Below are 23203 nucleotides of genomic sequence, written 5' to 3' on the forward strand. Positions count from 1 at the left end.
TAATGTAATCATGATCTCCCCGTTGTGTTGTGTTACCCATTGAGTACCACGGAATAATTGGCGCAACTCTGAACTCGTCGCCATCATAGTAGTGGCTGCCTCAATTACTTTTGCATGTTGGGGAGGTACCTTCATGTCTTCCTGCATTTGCTTGAAGAGATTAATTAATCCTATAAGGGATGCAGAATTGGAATGTTGGCAACAATACTGAATAAGCTGTTGGCGAAACGCATCAAACGTTTGGCAGTCTTCGAAGTGCCCCACACGAATAGCGGCTCCTATTAATGATCTGCCATGAAGGAGTCAACTGAGAAGATATGAAATTTTCAAGGGTTCAGTTACGATCTGGTGATTATGAATGTCGTTTTCGACCTCTCTGAGGAAATCGTAAATCGAAACAATACTGTCCTCTCCTGTAAATTTGGGTCTATTCACATCATCCAAATATATGGATTGGGGAGGTGGAGGCTTCTGAGTCGCCATCGTAGGAAGAGGGTGAGACCGCGAAGGTGAGGAAGTAGGCACGGTAGTGAACTGAGACAGTGTGTGGGAAGGAAGTGTCCTGGCAGTAGTGGTGTGTGTATGTGTAGTAGTAGGGAGGGATAAAGACTGTGGAGAAGACTGAGTGGTTTCAGGAGAATCAATTGGAGAAGATGATAGAGTATCTGGAGTTAATATATCTGGATTTAGGGTAGGAGTAACAGGAGTAGTAGAAACTGGTAGGGAACTTACGGTTGGTCTGGTATAAGATCTGCCACTACGAAGATTTACATTATCACTACATACAGCGTTATCTGTGTTACCATCAGGTTCAATAGGTGAGAGATCTACCCTTTTAAATAAGGACATGAACAGAGTAGGAAGTAAGCAAATGAAACTAAATGAACAAATGGATGAATAAATGAGAATAAATAAATAAAAATATTTGTAATCTGTGAAGAAATTATTTATATACAATGAATATGAGTGAAAATGAATGCGTTATTTACAGCTGAGTATGTATGGGAGAAAATGGGATGAAGTAGGAGTGAGTGAACGAAAAATTCTGACTGAATGAAAAATGAGGGACCAGAATGCGATGAATGGATGAGAGTAAATGGTGAAAATATCACAATCTATAGAGACAGCTTGGTTTCTCTGTAGAAAGGGATTAATCAATGTGACGGAATGAGGAATTGCATGAAAATCCAGGTAGGAAATACTTGTAGTGAGATGTGGTCAGTCCCAAGGCTGGAGAAAAAGTGAGGCTCTCGTCTCCTCGTGATCGAGTGGAAGTGTCCATGACGCCACTGGGTGGCAGCTCTCCACTGGGCAGAACGAGAAGCTGATAGGAGCAGGATACTGTGATGTAGCTCGGTGTGAGTGGTCACGCTCCATGGGTGACGTCAGTGTGTGTGGTGGGTGGGGAAAACAATGATGTAACGGCGTCGGGCGGCGGTTGGGGGCTGCTTCCTGGAGTGGGGTCTGGGGTGGAGTTTGTGGGGGCTGAAACTAACCCTTACAGCAGGCCGGACAGGAACACAGGCAGGCAGGCAAAGGCAGGTTGTAGGTTGATAGGAGCAGGAACCTTACGTGGCTGTAGTGGCGTGGTGATAAATGGGGTGTTGATGTGGAGGAACTTCCCAAAATTACATCAGGCTGCCAGAACGATTCCACACCAAGACTGCAAACAAGGCTGGAGACTAGGGCGGAGATAGACTGTGTCGTCGTGGGAAGAACAGCAGCGACAGTAGCGTGGGAAGACAGACACAACGAAACCAGCCCACAAAGACGTGAATCACTATAATCCCACCACTGCCACCAAATGTTAATGCTGAAATGCCCCCCTTTACGCCACTTGCAGGTGAAGGCAAAGTCTTGTAGTGGTTTTCTGACAATATATTAAACACCGACGTGAATCAATATACAGCAATACCGGACAACATCCGTGTCCATCCCCAGACCTGTACAGACAGCTACTGATCGCAGCCTCTCTCAGGCTAGACCGGTGGTGCGACTACGGAAGTCATGACTCATTCAAATACAGTCATAACATAAGTGCGCTTAGACATAACACTGGGCATTGATGCCCTACTTGGATTCTACTTACAACTACTTACATACTATATTTACATACTATATAATATTTACAAGAAGGTTACAAACACCCCTCTGACCCGGACCTTTGAGTGATTGTGCTCAAAATTGAATAATTATATTCTTATTTCAACCTCTACCATTCCAAAAGTTACATCACAGAAAATCTGTTTAAGTTGACTTTACCATGTGACTTTGAGCTTTGACCTATTGTTCTAAAAAACAGTAAGCCAGGCTACTGGGTGATCATCCCAACTTTGTTCTAGTCAGCTCATGTTTCTTTGCTCTTTTGTTCACACAAAATCACATGGCTCGAACTTTGATCTTTGAATAATTGTTCCAAAATATCAGTCAATTTGTTATTTCCAAGTCCCTGAACTCTTCCACCAAGTTTGGTTCAAATCAGGCCAAAATTCAATTGACCTTGCATTGTGCCCTTGATTCATTTGTATTCAGTATGACTTTATTCTCTCTAGTTTTATCAACGTTTCCAGAGAGTTTGACCTAAATTGTTAAAAGGAAGAAAAGTTTTCTTGCAATGTGACCTTGACTTTTGCCATGTTATTCTCATAAACAATAGGTGTACTCCTTGGGTGACCCTCGACCATTCCATGAAGTTTGACTAAAACTTGAGCAGAACAGCTACTTTGTCCACACACACACACACACACACACACACACACACACACACACACACACACACACACACCAATCAAAGCATAAAACACACACACATACAAACCGATCAAAGCATAAAACACACACATACACACCAATCAAAACATGACACCTGCTTTCTCTTAGTGAGCGCATGTGTAACTAGAAAGCATTCACAGAGCTCATACCTCTGCCAATGCCACTGTCATCATAAAGGATCCGGATCCGGATCCATGGAGATATTGTGTGGAATACATAGGATCCAGATCCGCCCCAAAACTTAATCAGTTCTCTCTTGGCCCGTGGTCCACACTTCCACAGAATTTCATTTAAATTCATTGAGATCTTTTCGAGATATCGTGTGAACAAACATAAAAACAGAAACACGTAGTTGAATGCATAAAGTACACTTCGTTGGTGGAGGTAATAAATAAACAAAAGAAGAGACAAATCCAAGTTCGGTGTTAAGGTAACCTACACTGTTTTTCATTACAGTGGCTTGAATTTGTTGTCCTTGGTATTACCTGACAATAATTGTGCATTTTAGGAAAGGTCTTTCTTAGTGAGTTAAGGAATCTCCGGGAATCCTTTGTTTACCTAAGACTTGATTTCATTACTCTTTCTTCATCTAGATTATTTAACCCGCCCCATCTTGACGTTTTTGGACCTTTTTTTATTTTGGGTCAAACATCCGCTTTTGGTGAGAAACATCGAAAATTCATAGAGAAATCGCTCACCTGGGGTTTAAAATACCGGATTTAGGTATGAGTACTTCCTTACCTGACTGGGTTTTCTAACAGGCTGGCACCAAAGAAAACGAGTTCTATGGGAGAGTAACTATTTTATCGACTCATAAACAGTATTTATTTACTTGGTACGAATTTATATGTAGTACAAGAGTATATTGGTTTTCAAACAGTAATATAGGCATTATAAGCATTGTTTCACTCACTAACTCATCACCATTCATGACCTATTTTTTCCCACATTACATGATCATCATTTCTGACTGTTTCTTCCTCTAATGCTATGTAAACTTTGTCCTCCACATTGTCATAGATTGGGGAATCACTCTGGCCCTGAATGTCTTTATTGGCCAGGTCACTGGTAATAGGTGAATTGCCGAGACAATGGCATGCGGGGGGGGGAGAGGTTATGCGGTGTAAGGCATTGTTCCTGCTTGGCATCTTGTAGAGGAATAGAGGAAGGTGTCCCATGTATACGTGCCAAAAATCATTCGTGAAATCACTTGCGAAAATTGAAAATTGTGCATATTAGGGACCTTGCAATGTTGCCGCGTTAATTCACGTCGCCAGGACGGCGCAGGTTAATAAGGGTAGAATACGCTCCTCGTGCTGAAGTGGTGAAGCAGATAATAAGATTCATGGTGCCTCTAGATGGTTTTTATGATCTTAAGAAAGGTCTTTGGCGCTGGTGGGGTATAGGAAATGTAGAACAAAGAAGAATCATTTGAATTAGGCTCTGTGTACTTTATCTTAGTGTAAATCGCCAACTCTCCGTCCTGAATGCTACAGTGCGACAAAAGTTTAAGGCTGCTGTTATCAAAACGTATTGTAGAATTGTATTAGTCAGCCACTGAGCTATGGGAATTTAGAAAAAAAGGGAAATAAAAATCTCCATCAGATTAGGGATGACAACCAACAGTGAATGGAATAAACAGAATACATGTGAAAGTGATCATTATTAGTAGAATGGCGTTTTTACTTACTTATTTTCAGCTTTTGAGAGTCTCTTCATGGTGAAGGGGTTCATTCAAGCTGAATTTAGTTTCTCCAGCTTTAAAAATCCTGTTGAAGCTAAATTTGTGTAGGAGCAGCAACGACACAATATGAAGGAGGTCATTCAACTAAAAATGTTAAAAAGGACTAATGTGCTACAATCGATTACAGTATAATAAAAAAAGAATTAACCATTAATGATGATTATGTCTTGCCAATGGTAACTATTCCACCACCAGAGGATTTTAGCAGTCACATTAAAGAAAGATTGCTATATGAAGAAATCAGTGGAGACAGGCTATAAGTTCCTCTGTCAACGATGTAATTTTTATTTTAATCACATTGTCTTGACATGAATTTATAAGATGATATAATTCAGAAAGGAACTCAGCAACACAGTAGCAGGATTGTAACAGAAACTGATCACTGTCCTGCGTAGGTTAATCCTTCTAGTGGTAGAAGCCTTTTCCAGCATGAATAAAATTGTCTAGAGGTAGGATAGAGACAGACAGACAGACAGACAGACAGAATGTCCCTTAACCTGCCGCATGCCAGTGCCGTTTTAAAACGGTCTGACATAATGCCGCAGCCAGTGCCAGTGCCGTTTTAAAATGGTCTAAAATAAAAAACTTCACTGTGACCGCATTTTTCAAGATTCGCGGGTAAAAATTGGCAGGCATGTAAGGTAACTGTTCCTCTACCATCCCCCAGGCTGTCAAGGCGATACACTCACTTGCTCCCCCCCTCACGCTCCCTCTGCCTCACTCTGCCTGTGTGCCTCACCCAGTGCTGTACATAGTGAAGGCATTTTGTAACTATTGTCATTTAAGTGTAAGTTGTAAATATTTTCTTGTAAGTGTAAGGACTATATAGTGAAGTGAAGTTGTAAATACCTTCTTGTAAATGCCAGGACTGTATGTAATGAAGTCAGGTTGTACTTATCTTCAAGTAAGTGTAAGATAATGCATTCACAGAGAGAAGACACAAATTGTGATAGATTCTGAAGTAATAAGTGATCAGAAAAGTTTACTGAACATTGCTATACCTTCCCAGCATAAATACCTGAGTATACCTTGGGGGAGGCGGTGGCTGAATCGGTAGAGAGGCGGCCTGCAGTCCTAATGGACCCAGGTTCGAATCCCGGCTGGGGCAGGGAACTGTTTAATGATTTGAATTTCATAAAAAGCAAAATTTTCTGATCTACCAGATGACCCGCTGACATGTCATAAAAATACCCCCGCTAATACCAATACACCAGTCCTGTATGAGACAGCCCTAGCATGTATTCAATATGGATGGTGGGTGTTAGCGCCAAAGTGGTGACATGTGGAGATGTAGGAGGACTACTGGGCCCCAGGGAGGACTACTGGGACTTGGGAATAGGCACTGAGGCCTTTGCCCAGGGTCAGACATGTTAAAAAAATATATATATATGGAAAATGGCTTTCTCTCACGTACATGGTGAGAGTGAGAGAGCAACTATACCTGTACACGAATATGCAGGACTAAATCAATCTCATTCCCGAGCCTCAGTGAGCATTATAATGGCGAAACTCGTTTTTTCCACATCAAAATCTACCATTTTAGCCAAAAAAAAAAAAAAAGGTTGAAAAATGGCCGACACTGGGGTGACCCATAGGGCTAAAAATAGTCGGCACATGGCGGGTTAAGTCGTGTATTCAAGGACACAGTACTTAAAACAGCTCGTGTCCACAGACTGCTCAATGTTCTCACTACGTGACTAATACACAAAGGCTGACAAGATATCCAGTGAGAACTCATCAATCATTGGTATCTGCGGTGGCGTTGTTGTCTCTGGCGGTACTCGCATGCGTTGGTCTATGTGGAGAAAATCCATTGCTGCCCATCTGTGTACCAGGAACACATGTAACACCATCATTACTGCTGCCTGTGTGACTAGTGGCTTGAATATCTCTTCAGCATTTGTATGTAAGTAATTATCATGGACACCATTGAACACCTGCATTCAGCATTTTACTCTATGATTACAGACTTTTGTGCCCTCTACATACACATATATCATCATCATCATCAGCCGTTGAGTGTCCACTCCAGGACCAGCCTATCCTGACCGAGGTGGGGACAATACAGCCGATGTATCTCTACCAAGTGGCATAGGCTGTCTGGTAGAGACTGTATGTAGGGTGAGATGTGCTTGTGAGTGTGACTAATGTTAGAGTGGCTTTCGATGTGTGTGCAGTCTGTGAACCAAGTGTAATCGGCCCACCTTGAGCCGACTGGGTGCAAGCATACTAGTGTGCGACACTGGTTCAACCACAGCACCCCTTATGTCCACCAAAGGAGTAAGTGGCTGGGTGATTGCTTCTCAAAATTTTTACAACTCTGGCGGGAGGCAAACCCGCATCCACCACCATGCGAGACGCACACTCTAACACAGAGACTCCATATATATATATATATATATATATATATATATATATATATATATATATATACTATATATATATATCATCTCTCATCTCATGAGCCATTTGAGTGTCCACTGCAGGACCGGCCTATCCCTACCGAAGTGAGGACGATACAGCCAATGTATCTCTACCAAGTGGCTTAGGCTGTCTGGTAGAGACTGTATGTAGGGTGAGAAGTGCTTGTAAGTGTAATTGTAGTGTTGGAATGGATTTGAATGCATGTGTAGTCTGTGAACCAAGTGTAATCGGCCCGTGCAAGCTGACTGGGTGCAAGCATACTTTACAGTAAGCAACACTTGTTCAACCACAGGACCCCTTGTGTCTGCCAACGCAGTATGTGACCAGAAGAACGCTCCCAAAGTTTATTACCTTGGTGGGGCGGGAACCCTCATTCTTCAGTGTACGAAAATGCACACTTTATCACTGTTCCACTGAGGCTTCATATATATATATATATATATATATATAGATAGATAGATAGATAGATAGATTGTTAGATATATGTACATATATGTATATATATATATATATATATATATATATATATATATATATATATGTATATATATATATATATATATATATATATATATATATATATAAATATATATATATATATATATATATATATATATATATACATATATATATATATATATATATATATATTTATATATATATATAAATATATATATATATATATATATATATATATATATGTATATATATAATATATATATATATATATATATATATATATATATGTATATATATATATATATATATATATATATATATATATATATATATATATATATATATATATATATATATATATATGTATATATATATATATATATATATATATATATATATATATATATATGGAGCCTCTGTTGTACAGTGGTAGAGTGTGCATTTCGTTCATGGGTGAGCCAGGGTTCGCGCCCCGCCAAGGGAGTGTTCACCCGGCCACATACTGCATTGGCGGACACAAGGGGTGCTGTGGTTGAACCAGTGTCGCTTACTATAAAGTATGCTTGCACCAAGTCGGCTTGCTCGGGCTGATTACACTTGGTTCGCAGACTTCACACACATCCAAAGCCACTCCAACACTACAGTTTCACATACAAGCACTTCTCACTCTACATACAATCTCTACCAGACAGCCTAAGCCACTTGGTAGAGATACATTGGCTGTATCGTCCCGACTTGGGTCGGGATAGGCCTGTCCTGCAGTGGATACTCAAATGGCTGATGATACATATATATATATACCATAGAGGCTCCCTCTCTCTCTCTCTCTCTCTCTCTCTCTCTCTATATATATATATATATATATATATATATATATATATATATACCACAGAGGCTCCGTATATATATATATATATATATATATATATATATATACTGTATATAGATAGATAGATAGATATTTGAGAGAGAGAGAGAGAGAGAGAGAGTTAAATATAATCAGTTCAGTGATGAGAAGACGATAAAGGGAGAAGGAATAAGGAAAGATGATAATATGAAAGAATGCACATCGTAGTAAAAAAAAAAAAAACAGTGATTGAGTGGGAATAAGTATTTCAGTTTGGAGGGAAAACATGTACGAAAGAAAAAAAAGGAAAGAGGGAATAACATAACTGAAGGAGAATATGTGAAAAAAAAAAAAATATATATATATATATATTATGGAAAAGCCAGTTCATTAATTCCGCAAGGTTCCCTGTGGGCCTTGATCCTAAGAGGTCTCTGCGTTTGACTATCCTGGATCAGACTATTAATTTAGACCTATCAAATTATCCCAAGTCCCTGGCGACGTTTGGAGAAAATAAATAAATATAAATAAAAAATTCCTTCTGCCTCTGGGACTGAAATCAAGGAGGCTCAGACAGCGAACTCCTGCAGCCCAAGAGGGAGATTGAGGGAAAATGAAAAATATGTAAAGATATGAGGAAAAAGGATACGTGTTAATGAGCAAGCATGACCAGGAAGGATACGATGTAGGAAAGAGCTTGGGGCTGAAGCAAAATGAGAATTGAGAAAAGAATATTGGTCGGTAAAGCGAAATTAATAAATGGGTAAGGAGCGACGAAACTGCTAATACACATAAATGGAGATATCGTGACAAGATGGCGAATGAGAAAGCTCGTATCGACTTCAAAAGGGATTTACTCCTTCCCCTAAAATGCAACAAATAGAAATCGTATAAATCCAGGTCCCCAAGGGCATTGTTCTGTGAATAGGGACAAGGAGGAAACAAACAGTCCACCAGTATGACCGGTCCGAGTATCTTCCAGTTGCTCTCCCCCAGAGGAGGAGTGTAAGATGGATAGATAATGAGGCAGAGATGGAGGAGGAAATGAAGAGAAGGGAGACTGAAGTGTGATTAAGACATATGAGAAATAATCATAACAGAGAGAGAGAGAGAGAGAGAGAGAGAGAGAGAGAGAGAGAGAGAGAGAGAGATTCAATAAATGAGAGAAGGGAATGAATTATTTTTAGTGGAGAGAAAATGTTTGTTAATAAGAGGAGACGAAATGACCGAGTTAAGGTAAAGAATTAAGAATTTCAGAAACAAAAGATATACAATATGAAGAACAGTAACATAAATGATCGAATTGAACAATTAAAAAAAAAAAGACAGTTAAACACCTAGGAAAGGAAGAGGGGAATAAGATGATAAATATCACTGATTTAAAGAGAGAAAGGAATGAAAAAGAACAAAAATAAGTCAACAATAAAGTGGCCGAGATAAGACGAGAAGAAAGAGATGAAAAAGTCTGAGTTAGATAAGCAAGAAATAGAATAACAATAATTATATGATAATGAATGTGGGGTAAGAAGCGAACAATGAATAGAGAATGACCTGATTAATGATGCAAAGCCTCTGGGCTACGAGTAGGAGAATGAGACGAAAAAGATTAAACTGAAAACAAAGGACACAAGTAAAAAATGAATAAGGATACGGTAATTATGGTGGTATAAGAACAGAATAATGGGGAGAAGAGGAAAGGCCTGAATAATATAATTTCTGTAACTTCACCATAGGCTGTCCTAAACAGTTTTCTGTAATGCATTTAATTAAAACCATTTCAGTCTTCTCTCCGGAGACAAGCCGCGTCTAATCCACTCCTAGCGAGCTGTGGAGCGAGAAAAATATACGGAAAGCAAAGAGGCTGGCATAAGAGGAGAAGAATGAGAAGAAAAAATGAGTGAGATTAAAAAAAAAAAATGCAGAGCTGATGAAAAAGGAGAAAGACAATACAGTTTTACTCTACTCGAGGTGGATGGATCCGAGACAACCCTACCATAGTCCAGACCATTCATGGGCAGATAACTTGCCTAATTCCCTTGGTGACATAACATGATCGAAACTCCTCCAGTCACCTCTTAGGATGCAAACTATGGGAAGTCCACCATTCTCACCGGTATAATATGATCACACGACCACCAGGCGCTCGGGGCAAGGAAAATGCTTTTAATTTAATAAAATTTTACGGTAGGATAAGAAGAAAAAAATGAGACGCAATAAAATGAGTAATATAATGAAGAGAGAGAGGGGGGAGAATGAGGACAAGAAACAAACATGATTCTAGGACATGAAACAGAGGAGACGCAAAAGAGTAATTTGAATAGGGAGGAAAGAAAAACAGTAAAAACATTCAGAGAGTAAAGAACCTGGGCTGAGAAGAGGAAAACAGGATAAAGATTACGAATAAATAAGAATGAAGAAAGAAAGATGGTAATATAACCAGATGACAAGAAGAAGCTATGCCAAGGCACAGCAAACCCGTCCCCGACAGTCGTCTTAATGCTGACGTATAAACACAACAGGATATCTAGTCAAAGATTTCACATATCAGATTTGGGGTAAACCGGGTGAAAATTTACGATTTTATGCCCATTTGAAATTTTAGGTCCGACTCACCTGACACTGACCTCCCGACCGCTAATTGGGAGTTGACCCCCCTGATGTAATGAGGAATGATAATGGATGCAGATTTGAAAAATGCGCCTTAAGGTTTTGGTTTCATGTCGATATGACGAATTTGAAAGGAGTTACGGCGAAAAAAATTGTTTTTTTACATTTTTTTTATTTAGCCTACAGGCTGGGGCTTGACCCAGTTTGGCCCAAAATTTAATCACGTGATCAGGTCATAGCCCATCATCCTTCTAGTTTTAGTCAAAATCGCACCAGTAGTTTTAGCTTAAGGTTGTTAACGGACAGACAGACAGACAAACAAACAAACAAACAGACGAACCGAGTGGAAACAATACCCGACGGGACGCGTAAAAAGTCTAGAATATGAACAGTCTAGTTACAAAAGAAGGAACGGAGAGAAAAATAGTATGAAAATAAAGAGCGTGGGCAAGGAAGAGGAAAGCCCTTAAGAGTCGTGACCAGATCAATGGCAAGAGAGCTGATGTTGTGGAAGGGAAGCACATGAATTTGAAAAGAGGAGCTGCGGAGTTCTCGTCAGCATTTCCAGACAGCTTAGGGCGGCTCAGCAGTGGGGATACACTGGCAGTATTTTTAAAGGGTTCCTTTTACTTTGATTAGAGGAAGAAGCTTGACGACATTATGATTGTTAGCAGCAGTAGCGATGATGATAACAGTAGCAGCAGCAGTAGCAGCAGCAGCAGCAGCAGCAGTAGCAGCAGCAGCAGCAGCAGCAGCAGCAGCAGCAGTAGTAGTAGTAGTAGTAGTAGTAGTTGTAGTAGTAGTAGCAGCAGTAATAGCAGTAGTAGTAGTAGTAGTAGTAGTAGTAGAAGTAGCAGTAGTAGTAGTAGGTGTTGTTGTCGTTGTCGTTGTTGTTGTTGCTGTTGTTGTTGCTGCGGCAGCAGCAGCAGCTCTAGTGGTAGTATCGTAGTTTTTGTTGTTGTTGTTGCCGTAGGCGTCGAAAGCCATGTAGGGACATGGCTCTACTAACTCAAATACGTCGCAGTCGAGGCCGATGTAATACCTTAATGAGAGAATAACTGAAGAATGAGATGCAAAAATTTATATATAAAATCATTTAGTTTGTTTAATTTAACTAGCAACTACATCACGCCCTTGAACTTAATGTTGAGATGTCATGCACGAACCTTGTCAATACATGTTTTTCAGTTCTAGCTTTTTCACCATCAACATATTCGTCGCCTGTTTGTTGCACCACGGCAGCTATTCATTGTTCCTCATGGTGACGTCAAGATGAGAGTGAGGCAAAAAGATAAATACAATGAGATGTACCTAAAACAAAAATATTTACCTGTCAAAGGCTAGAAAGTCAGTCATCATCACCAAGAATCTTAAACAGATATTAATAGAAATGGCTTCTGTGGGGTACATTAGAGGGTGCTCTTGAAGAAAAGTTTCATTTTGTTTCAACTGCATTGTCAGACATTTTTTTTTTTAAGTTTTAAACTGAATCCACGCCAAGCCCACACCAACTGACCTACAATGCCAATCATCACAAGGCGTCCAACCCCCACCTTATCATACCATGCATCACCATCTCAGCCCATATTGACTAGTACTTTCCATCTACCCTACCATTCACATACTCCTCCCCCAGTGGAACTTCCGTTACCTACTCCGTTCCAATAATATGGCATCCGCTCCTACAACATCATCCTTCTTCACAAGATTTCTTACCCTTGCCTAACCCGCCATGCAATACCATCCCACTTACTCCCCCTCGCTCATCTCCTCCCACCCCACCCATATTGTGTTTCATCCCCCCCTCCCCTCATCCACAATTGACGCTGTGACTTACACCTTTCCAATGCCATTGCCACCGCTCAAAAATATCCATTATCAAAGTGAGTACTCGCTCTGTCCTCCATCACAGTCCATCCCACCCACTCCTTTCCACCCCATCCATCTTTTAACCTGGGCCATAAAATCCTACAAACATAACCCACCTCCACACCATGGTCCGCCACCCATCACGACCCCCTCCCAGTCTGATCCCTTCCCTCCACCCAGCTTAACCCATTTCTGCCCTGATGTGGTGATTACCATAGACATGACTGCTTTTACTGCCAGCAGACTGAAAGCACCTATTTTCACACGGTCTACTTACTCTGTCGTTGCCAGTCACCCATCACCATCCCAGCACATGCCATCCATTCCGCTCTGTTCAGCCTATGCATCCCTCAAAGACATGAAAAACTTAAATTAAAAAATATTTATATTTCCATGCAGAGCTGTTTTTTTCCACTGATATAAATAATAAAGATATGAAACAACCTACTCATATATTGCCCTCACCACTTTCAGTTTCCATCATGCTTACACCTCTCCGGCCAAGTGAACAATTGCTGCAGAGTCCATCACACCAGTTACTTCAACAAACAAGAGAAGTGGCTATGGCACTCCTAATTGTCAGGCTAGGCCAATATCTCTGTCTGGGGAAAAAGAAATCCTATTATTTTCATGCATCAGAAACTCAGTTCCTACCTCTTTCTACCTTCCAGAATCTTCCACAGAAGTGTCCGTTTAAATTCAACTATATCCGACTAAATCTTGCAGCATTTATCAGCAATCTTTGTGTTTCATTCTATCGAGATTCATCAAGAAAAGATCACAATCCCACTCTTTCAAAATTTGCTTCGAAAAGATTAAGTGTGATTGGCAGATTCCGTGCCTTCTTTACCCTGGCATAGCTGTTGACTTTATACGTTTTTATTTTTATTTTTCGTCCCTGTGTGGATTACAGCTCTCATGTGTGGGGGGACTACCCACATACAGGTCTTCTTAACAGGGAGGAGCAAAGGCTTTTCGTTTCATTAACTCTCTTCTTCTTAGTGACTCCCTTCAACCTCCCTCTCTTCGCCGTACCGTTGCATCATCATCATCATCATCATCATTATTATTATTATTATTATTATTACTTGGTCATCATTTCAGTGGTCACTCCTCTACTGAACTGTCTGTTTCCACTCCTCCTCAATTACGACCAGCGCGTAGCTCCTGTCTGGTAGCAAACTCTTATCTCTTTCTATCCAACTCGTTAATATAAGAGTCAACCGATGTTCCAAGTCCTTCATGTATCCATCAGGTCATCTTTGGAACTGTCTTCCTCTGTCTTTAATTCTCTTTGCCTATGACCTCCAGCTTTTTAAACACAACGTGATCAGGCATCTCGAAAGGAGCGGATATATCTATCTATCTATCTATCTATCTATATATATATATATATATATGTGTGTGTGTCCGACTCTGGGCATAGCCTTCACAGCCTGCTATCATGGCCCAGCAGTCCTCCTACATACCATACACCTCTACATGTCACCACTTCGGCGCTAACACCCACCGTCCATATTGAATACATGCTAAGGCTGTCTCATACAGGACTGGTGTATTGGTATTAGCGGGGGTATTTTTACGACATGTCGGCGGGTCTTCTGGTAGATCAGTAAAGTCTGATTTAATGAAATTCAAATCCTTAAACTGTTCCCTGCTCCTGCGGGGATTTGAACCTGGGTCCATTAGAAAGTCAGGCCACCTCTCTACCGATTGAGCCACGCCTATATATATATATATATATATATATATATATATATATATATATATATATATATATATATATATTCTTGGAGGGAACAATTACTACGAGCTTCAAGGCTTTGGCTCCTTCTTCCATGTATTAAAAGTAATGAACAGAACTGAGACTTCTCAATAATCAAGTCATCAAGGCTGAGTTTTGGCAGGGCCTTCACAGCCTTAGTTTCAAGCGATCTACATTGACCCAAGTCAGTCTTTAGGACCTAAGGGAAGCTGAGAGACCTGAACTATCATACACATAAAAGCCATTGTACCGATAAGGCGCACCCATGGCTCGCATCTTCACAACGATGACCTGAATCAATCAGTATTGTGCAAAATTGGCATGACAACATGAAGAGACCAAAAACACTTAATGGCTTACTTCAGGCTTAAGAGGGTTGGAATAAGTAGAATGAAAGGCATGATCACACCTGATCTGACTGGATCTGACTGGGCGTGATTGGATGTGCAGATCCAGATTGCACGTAACTGAAGCTGAATGGCTGTGAACAGACATTAGCTGACCTGGCTGTATTGGAATTCATATAAAAGACCTGAATGAACCAAAATAATTCTAATAAACCTAACTGAACACGTGTGAAGGTAACTGGGCTTCAGTGGTTATAAATAAACTTCAAGTAAACTGACTCGGCCAGCATGGATGTCATGGGCCTGAATGGACGTAAATGGACCTGACTGGTTCTGAATGACCCTGAATGAAACTGAACTGATGGATCTAAGATGGACCTTGATTGCCCTGACCGGGCCACAGCATGGTTATTATGACCAGTTAATTAATGCAGCAGTGCCTGAAGTGGCCTGGACTAACTACTGTATTATTTGGCGTCTGATTTATTGGTGCAACAAAATACCGACTGTTGTTCTGACGGTTATGCTGGTAAGACGCAGATGTGCGGCCAGTGAACTCCCTTGTTCACCCCTCCAAAACAGTGCAACAGTAGTTGCAGTTCTAGTACCACTACTATTACAAGCAGCAGCAGTAGTACTAGTAGTAGTACTTGTGGTGGTGGTGGTGGTGGTGATGGTGGTGGTGGTAGTAGTAGTATCGGTGGTGGTAATAGTAGTAGTGGTAGTAGTAGTAGTAGTAGTATTTACTTTGCACCTGTAGTATCGTGGCAATAATATATCACACTTGTTTGGTTTTTCATTCTAAGGTAGGCAATATTCAATTTATAAACGTATTTGACTGTCCCTCTGGCCTAATGAGGCATCAAAGGTCTCCTGGGCGGAAAGGCTACCGAAGGCGGGCTTTAAGTGAGTAATCATCATCATCATCATCCGGACCTCCTTTCCCACCCAAGGGGAGGGTGAGAAGTAGCAACGTCCAGACAGCCCAAGTTTGTCCCATCCAATGGGCCACGTTTCCATTTACTCATCATTCAAGCCCCAGGAATCCTTGGTCTATCTGTTACGCAAAAAACTTTCACCACATTCCGTAGCTTCACATAAATGTATCTGATTGAGTCAGTCCGAACGCTGTCACGTTAAAAAGGGGTGCCAAATCCCTGACCATGAGCTTCTTACAACATTCATCCAGCCAGCTCGATCTCTTTTCAGTCCCCTAGCCTCACCGACTTCCATACCTCTTTTCCTCACACACTCATTCACCCTCCTTCAAATTCTCTCATATGCACTTTTTTCACCACTATGTTGTTAGCCATTCTGTCCACATGACCATATCATCTCACTCTCACAGTAATTTCACCTTTCAAAAAATTACTGTGAGAGTGAGTGAATAAAACAGGAAAACCCACCGCCTTTGGCCGTCCTTGAGGTGGCGGGAAACAGGAAATATAAAGTAAGCGATTCTATACTGTGTTTGTATATTTCGGATTTGATGCAGGGAAAGATATACTCTGTGTACGAATACTAACAAAAACTATTAAACGAAAAGTCATCTGTCTTCTCTATTTATCGTTTAACCACAAGAAAAAGGATTTTATGTAACATACCCTTCTTACCGTGTAAAGATGATTGCACACAGTGTTCTGGCTGCAATATGCGCTAACAAAGGAGTGAAAGAAGAGGTAAATAATAAAGTTAACCTGCCGGATGTACAGTAGGGCGGAAGCTTCATAATGGAGCAGTGAGAGGAAAATAATGGCGTGATATGGGGAGGTTCCGGGTAATGAATTACAGATGAGGCGATAGAAACGAATAAGAAGGGAGGAGGGGAGAGGGCGATGATGGACGGGTATATTATCTGACTAGTAGTTTGGTATTTTCATTTGCATATGTATTCGCCTAGTGTCTGTCTGTTTAACGTAGAGCTAAATAACTGATTGTCATAGTGAAGAGCGAGTGTCACCTTATGGTATGGCTCTTAGTGATATTCTGGTGTTCACAGACTTCCTCACTCCGCATCTTTCACGAATTACAATATTTCGTGTCCTATCCACTCTCTGTACTCCATATATATTTCTCAGCAGTCCGATCTCCACTGCTCTCGTTCTTAGCTTTTCATTTTCATGCCACACCATAGCCTCACATCCATATGTTAAAGTTTACACTAACGCTCCTTCATGTAAGCCTTACGCAGCTGCAACACTCAAGCCTCTTTCTAATCAAGGCCTTCATAACACCAGCTACTTTCTTTCTTGTGTCACTCTACTTTCGACTTCTCTTGCACATTTTCCTGTCTTTTCTTTCACACTACTCAGGTATTTGAACTCTCTCACAGATTCTAGTCGCCTTCCATTCATTGTAATATCACACTGGGAGTCACCTTTCTCTCGATTATCGTCACTTTACACTTTTCTACAGTTACTCTTAAGGCACGACGCTCATAGACATCAGAAAACTCTGCACTAGTCTACCAAGCTCTTGTCCGGTACTTGCAAGTAGCACTGCATCATGAGGGTGCAGCAAATTCGAGATATTCCATCTATCACCAACGCCATCTTACGCTCCATTAATAGTGTTTTTACTTCTCTCATCACCCCATCCATATATATATTGAACAACCATGGGGACATCACACAGTCTTGTCACGCGCCCACATTGATGGAGAATAATTCACATAGATGCCCATTTACCCTTACACATGCCTCACTACCATCATAAAAACTGTTGACGGCACCCAGCAGCTTACCATCTACATCGTACATGTGCAGAACCTTCCACAATCCTTCTCTGTCTGCTTTGTCGTGTGCTTTTTTCAGATCCATAAATTCCATAAACACCTTATAATCCTTCTCACAAGCCTTCTCCAGTATCTGTCTCACTTCAGATATATGATGTACACATCCTCTGCCACTTCTAAAGCCACCCTGTTCATTACTCACTAGGACTTCTGATATCTCTCTTTATTTTTCTGTAATAATTCTTGCATATACCTTCCCTACTACACCCAACGAACGTATGCCACGATCATTCTTGCAGTCATCTCGCTCACCTTTATTTTTGTACAGGGGGTACAATCACAGCCTTTTCCCACTCTGCTGGCACACTTTCACTCATCCATGCCTTCATTCATATCTCCAACAAGTACTTCTTTCTGCTCTCTCCACTACACTTAATCATCTCTGCATACACCTCGCCAACCTCAGCTGTTTTCTCATTTTTCAGCCGCTTCACAGAGTTCTTCACCTGCGCGAGTGTCACGTTTCCTGGCACTGCATTCCTTCTCAGCTTACCCCCAAAACCAGTCATGTTTACAGCGGCTCTGCTCTCTCTATTTCCATTCATCAGGCTTTCAAAATATTCTTTCCATCTGGTCCTTACGTCACCCCTGTGGGTTAATAATCTACCACTTACACTTTCACATTTCTTTTCGCTGTCACCTCAATATTTCCGCACCTCTTTCGAAAATAACATTATATTTTCAAGGTAGTTTGCATTAATTTTTCTTCCTCGATCATCATTTACCTCCTTCTTTTTCCTCTTCACAAGTCTTTTTATGTGCTACTTGCTCTCAGTATGTTCAGTTCTTCTTTCAATTGAACCCCAGTTCTCGAAGCACTCTAGCCACTTCTTCCTCTTTTCCTCCACTGCTCTCTTATCCTCTTCATCCAAGCATGCCGTACCTTTCTTGTTTCTGTGATGGGGAGAAAAAACAGCGTGACGAACTCGCAGACTTTTACTGACATTCTTGGAAGCCCAATACGTGAGTAATAATAATAATAATAATAATAATAATATTATTATTATTATTATTATTATTATTATTATTATTATTATTATAAGAATAAAAATTTCTCTCATCCAGTTCTTTATTGCCCTGTTAGATGCGGCAAGGAACGGAGGGGTCCAGTGGTCTCGAAATTCAAGTTGAGTGTCCATTCGCGATTTCCTGAGTAGCACTGTTTGACCATAACTTCCCAGCCATTACATGAGTGTAAACCTCAATGTCCCACGTCTGGTTGGAGCGCCTTAACCCACCAGACCACCAGGAATCCATTTGGCTTTAAGGCTGTCACTCAACGTAGCTGTAGTAAAAGGTTTCCTGGGCAACAAGAAACCATTTGACTTTTCCTTTGGTGTAAAGTTACCAGAAAGTAGTACAGAATCGTGAACCGAATATGCACGGCCCCATACACCACATAAGAGTAATAATATAAATAATCAACATCACAGGTAAACAGGTTTCCAGGACATTGCACTGTACAGCATCACGGAATCCTCTCTCTCTCTCTCTCTCTCTCTCTCTCTCCTTCCTGCCTCATACACCTTAATGTTATCACAGATGGCATCTCTCACATGCCTGACCTACATGGCGACGCATGACTGATACACACACACACACACACACACACACACACACCTCGGAGTCCCCAGGGGGGGGACCATAAATGCCCCCACCATCCGCCCCTCTCCCGGTGACGACTCGAGGTGCCTGGAACCACTGTCTGACTCTCTTCTTCTTCATTTCTGCAACATTCGCGGCCTTTCCTCTAACTTTCGCTCTGTTGAGCACCACCTCTCCTCCTCTAAACCTCACATTCTTTTTCTAACGGAGACTCAGCTGTCTGAGGCAACTGACAGCAAACCCTTTTCTGTATCCTCCTACTTTCTCTATACTCATTTCAAAGTCAAAGGTGGCTGTTGTGTATATATACGCAACGACTTATCTTGCTCTCGTGTTCCTGAACTCGATTCTTCTGAATTCTCTACACTCTGGCTTCGGCTTTCCTGTCATTCTCTGACTAAGTATATCTGTGCTGTATACTTATCCCCTGATTCTACTGACTATCAAAAATTCTTCGACTATCTTACTTCTACGATGGAACACATTCTATCCATTTCTCCTTTCTCTGAAATCTCCATTCTAGGAGATTTCAATGTTCACCACCACCTTTGGCTCTCCTCTCCTTTCACAGATCCACCTGGTGAACAAGCCTACATCTTTTCTATCCTTAATGACCTAGAGCAGCTTGTACAGCACCCTACCCGTATCCCTGACCACCTTGGAAAGAGCTCCAACATACTTGACCTCTTCCTTACAACTAATCCTTCTGCTTACTCTGTTAATATTTTCTCTCCGTTGGGCTCCTCTGATCACAACCTTATTACCTTAACCTGTCCTATCACTCCGGTACGGTCTGTGGACCCTCCAGGGAAACGTCATCTGTGGCATTTTGGAGCCGCGGACTGGGAGGCTCTCAGGCAGTACTTCTTTGATTTTCCCTGGAATGATTATTGCTTCCATGGCCGGGAGCCATCTGAGTGTGCCTTCATTATGGAGGTTATTCTCTTGGGCATGGAAGCATACATTCCTTTCTCATATCCTTTGACTAACGCAAGAAAGCCTTGGTTTAATCACGCTTGTTCTAATGCTGTCCGCAACAAGGAGAGGTCCTATAAAAGGTACCGGAGCCAACCCACCCCTGAATCACATCATCTTTACGTTTCTGCCCGGAATCATGCAAAGTCTGTTCTTCGCTCTACTAAAAATAATTTCATCCATACTAAATGCTCTCAACTCTCCAACTCGAATTCTTCCCGCTCCTTCTGGCACCTTGCCAAAAATCTTTCTAACAACTTTATCTCATCATCCTTCCCTCCTCTTTTCTACTCTGATGGTTCTGTAGCTATTTCTTCTTCTGATAAAGCAGATCTCTTCGCACAGATTTTCTCTTCCAATTCCACCTTAGACGATTCCGGTGCTGTTCCTCCATCACTTCCCCCCTCTGACTTCCTCATGGCTGATATTAAAATTTCTTCAGTTGATGTATTTTCTGCCATCACTGGCCTCAGTACTAACAAGGCATATGGGCCTGATGGGGTCCCTCCTGTTGTTCTCAAGAACTGTGCTTCTGTGCTTACACCCTGCCTAGGCAAACTCTTTCGTCTTTGTCTGTCAACTTGTACCTTTCCTTCTTGCTGGAAGTTTGCTCTCATTCAGCCAGTCCCAAAGAAGGGTAACCACTCCCAACCCTCCAACTATCGTCCAATTGCTGTAACGTCCTGTATTTCAAACGTTTTCGAGTCAATTCTCAATAGAAAAATTTTAAGGCATCTTTCCTATCACAACCTTCTTTCCGATCGTCAGTACGGGTTCCGTCAGGGACGCTCCACTGGCGATCTTCTCACCTACCTTTCAGACTCCTGGTCATCCTCCTTTCGGGACTTTGGCGAAAGTTTTGCCATTGCACTTGACATCTCAAAGGCTTTCGATCGAGTCTGGCATAAATCTTTAATTTCCAAACTGCCCTCCTACGGTTTCTAGCCTTCTATCTGTGCCTTCATCGCTAGCTTCCTTTCTGGTCGTTCTATAGCCGCTGTTGTAGACGGCCATCGTTCTTCTCCTAGATCTATCAACAGTGGTGTTCCTCAGGGCTCTGTCCTAGCACCTACTCTCTTCCTTTTATTCATCAATGATCTTCTAAGCTGTACATCTAACCCTATCCACTCATACGCTGATGACTCCACCCTTCACCTTTCCATTCGGTTCCCGCAACGCCCATCTCAACAGTTACTTCAACAAACAAGGGATGAGGCTATGGCACACCTAATGTCTGACTTGGCTCGTATCTCTGACTGGGGTAAAAATAATATAGTTGTTTTTAATGCATCTAAGACTCAGTTCTTACACCTATCAACCAGACAAAATCTTCCACAGGTATACCCACTAATGTTTAATAATATTCAGCTTAATCCTGCATCATCCTTGAACATGCTTGGGGTTTCATTTACTCGGGACTTATCTTGGAAAGATCATATTACATCTCTTGTAAAATCTGCTTCCAAGAGATTGGGTGTGCTAAGCCGACTCCGCTCTTCCTTTACCCCTGCACAATTGTTGACTCTATACAGGGGTTTTATCCGCCCCTGTGTGGAGTACAACTCTCATGTGTGGGGAGGCTTCCCACATACAGCTCTTCTCAATGGGGTGGAGTCAAAGGCTTTTCGTCTCATTAACTCTCCTCCTCTTACTGACTCCCTTCAACCTCTGTCTCTTTGCCGCACTGTTGCATCTTTATCTCTTTTCTATCGCAACTTTAATGGTCACTGCTCCTCTGAACTGTCTGCTTGCATTCCTCCACCTCTACGACGGGCGTGTAGCACCCGTCTGGCAGCAAACTCTCATCCCTTTTCTGTCCAACTCTCTAAAGCAAGAGTTAACCGTTACTCCCAGTCTTTCATTTATGCAACAGGTCAGCTCTGGAACTGTCTCCCTCTGTCTGTATTTCCTGCTGTCTATGATCTCCAGTCTTTCAAACGCAGTGTGTCCAGGCATCTCAAAATGATCGGATCTTGAATTTGGCTCTCTATTGTATTTTGTTTTTCTGTTGGAGGGAACTGTTACTGCGGGCTCATGGCCTTTGGTTCCTTCTTTCTCGCATAAACACACACACACACACACACACACACACACACACACACACACACACACACACACACACACACACACACACACACACACACACACAAACAAACACACACACACACACTAAGAGAAATGATGACAGAGAATCATTCTAGAGCGTGCACTTAAACATACCCACATGTCCTTGAGCTCGCTTCTCGGTTGCAACTGACGTACAGTTTCGAGCAGATGACTCGAGGCCACCTAGTCCACCAACATGTTAGTGTTTTATCTGGTAACAGAGGTAGCTATGAACTTGACCGAGATTTAGTCGGCTGTTTGGGCGAAACAAACCCAGAGATAAATGGTCAAATTGCAGTTCTAGCTGGTCTCCAATCAATATCATGCAAGTAAAAGTATTATATTGATAGTGATTAACGTGTCATACACATGGTAGATATATTTATAACCCCAGTATTACAACATAGGCATCCAAATAGTGGTGCGTTCATTGATGTGAGAAACACGGGTATCCCGAGTTGCAGCTCCATCACCACCTCGGTTTGTGACGTAGGCACCACGTGACGCCACGTATGTGGAGAGGCATGAAGATGGAACCAAATGGCCCGTTCATGAATATTTATAGTGAGTAATCGTTCGACTTTACCACTCGAATATTACACAAACATTGGTTGCATATGTCAAACAAACTTATTACAGCCTTTAATCTCATATACGTTTAATACCGCAGCCAACCGCCTGCCCCCTTCCCCCTCCTCTATTTGACGTCCCACCTCGTCCCTCCCTTCCTCACCCACCACCCTCCTTATAACTCCCACACACCCCTCCCCCTGCTCCGCCTACTGTGGTGTGAAGCAAGGTGTGAACCTTTAACTCTCCCACCTGCTTCGGATTAAGACTTCAACGAATGTGAGGTTCACGGTGAGGGATGACTGGCATGACGGCATTT

Source organism: Coenobita brevimanus, chromosome 70 (genome assembly GCF_032717465.1).
Source record: "Coenobita brevimanus isolate Jiangsu-jjx chromosome 70, ASM3271746v2, whole genome shotgun sequence".
In the NCBI taxonomy this organism is placed as follows: domain Eukaryota; kingdom Metazoa; phylum Arthropoda; class Malacostraca; order Decapoda; family Coenobitidae; genus Coenobita; species Coenobita brevimanus.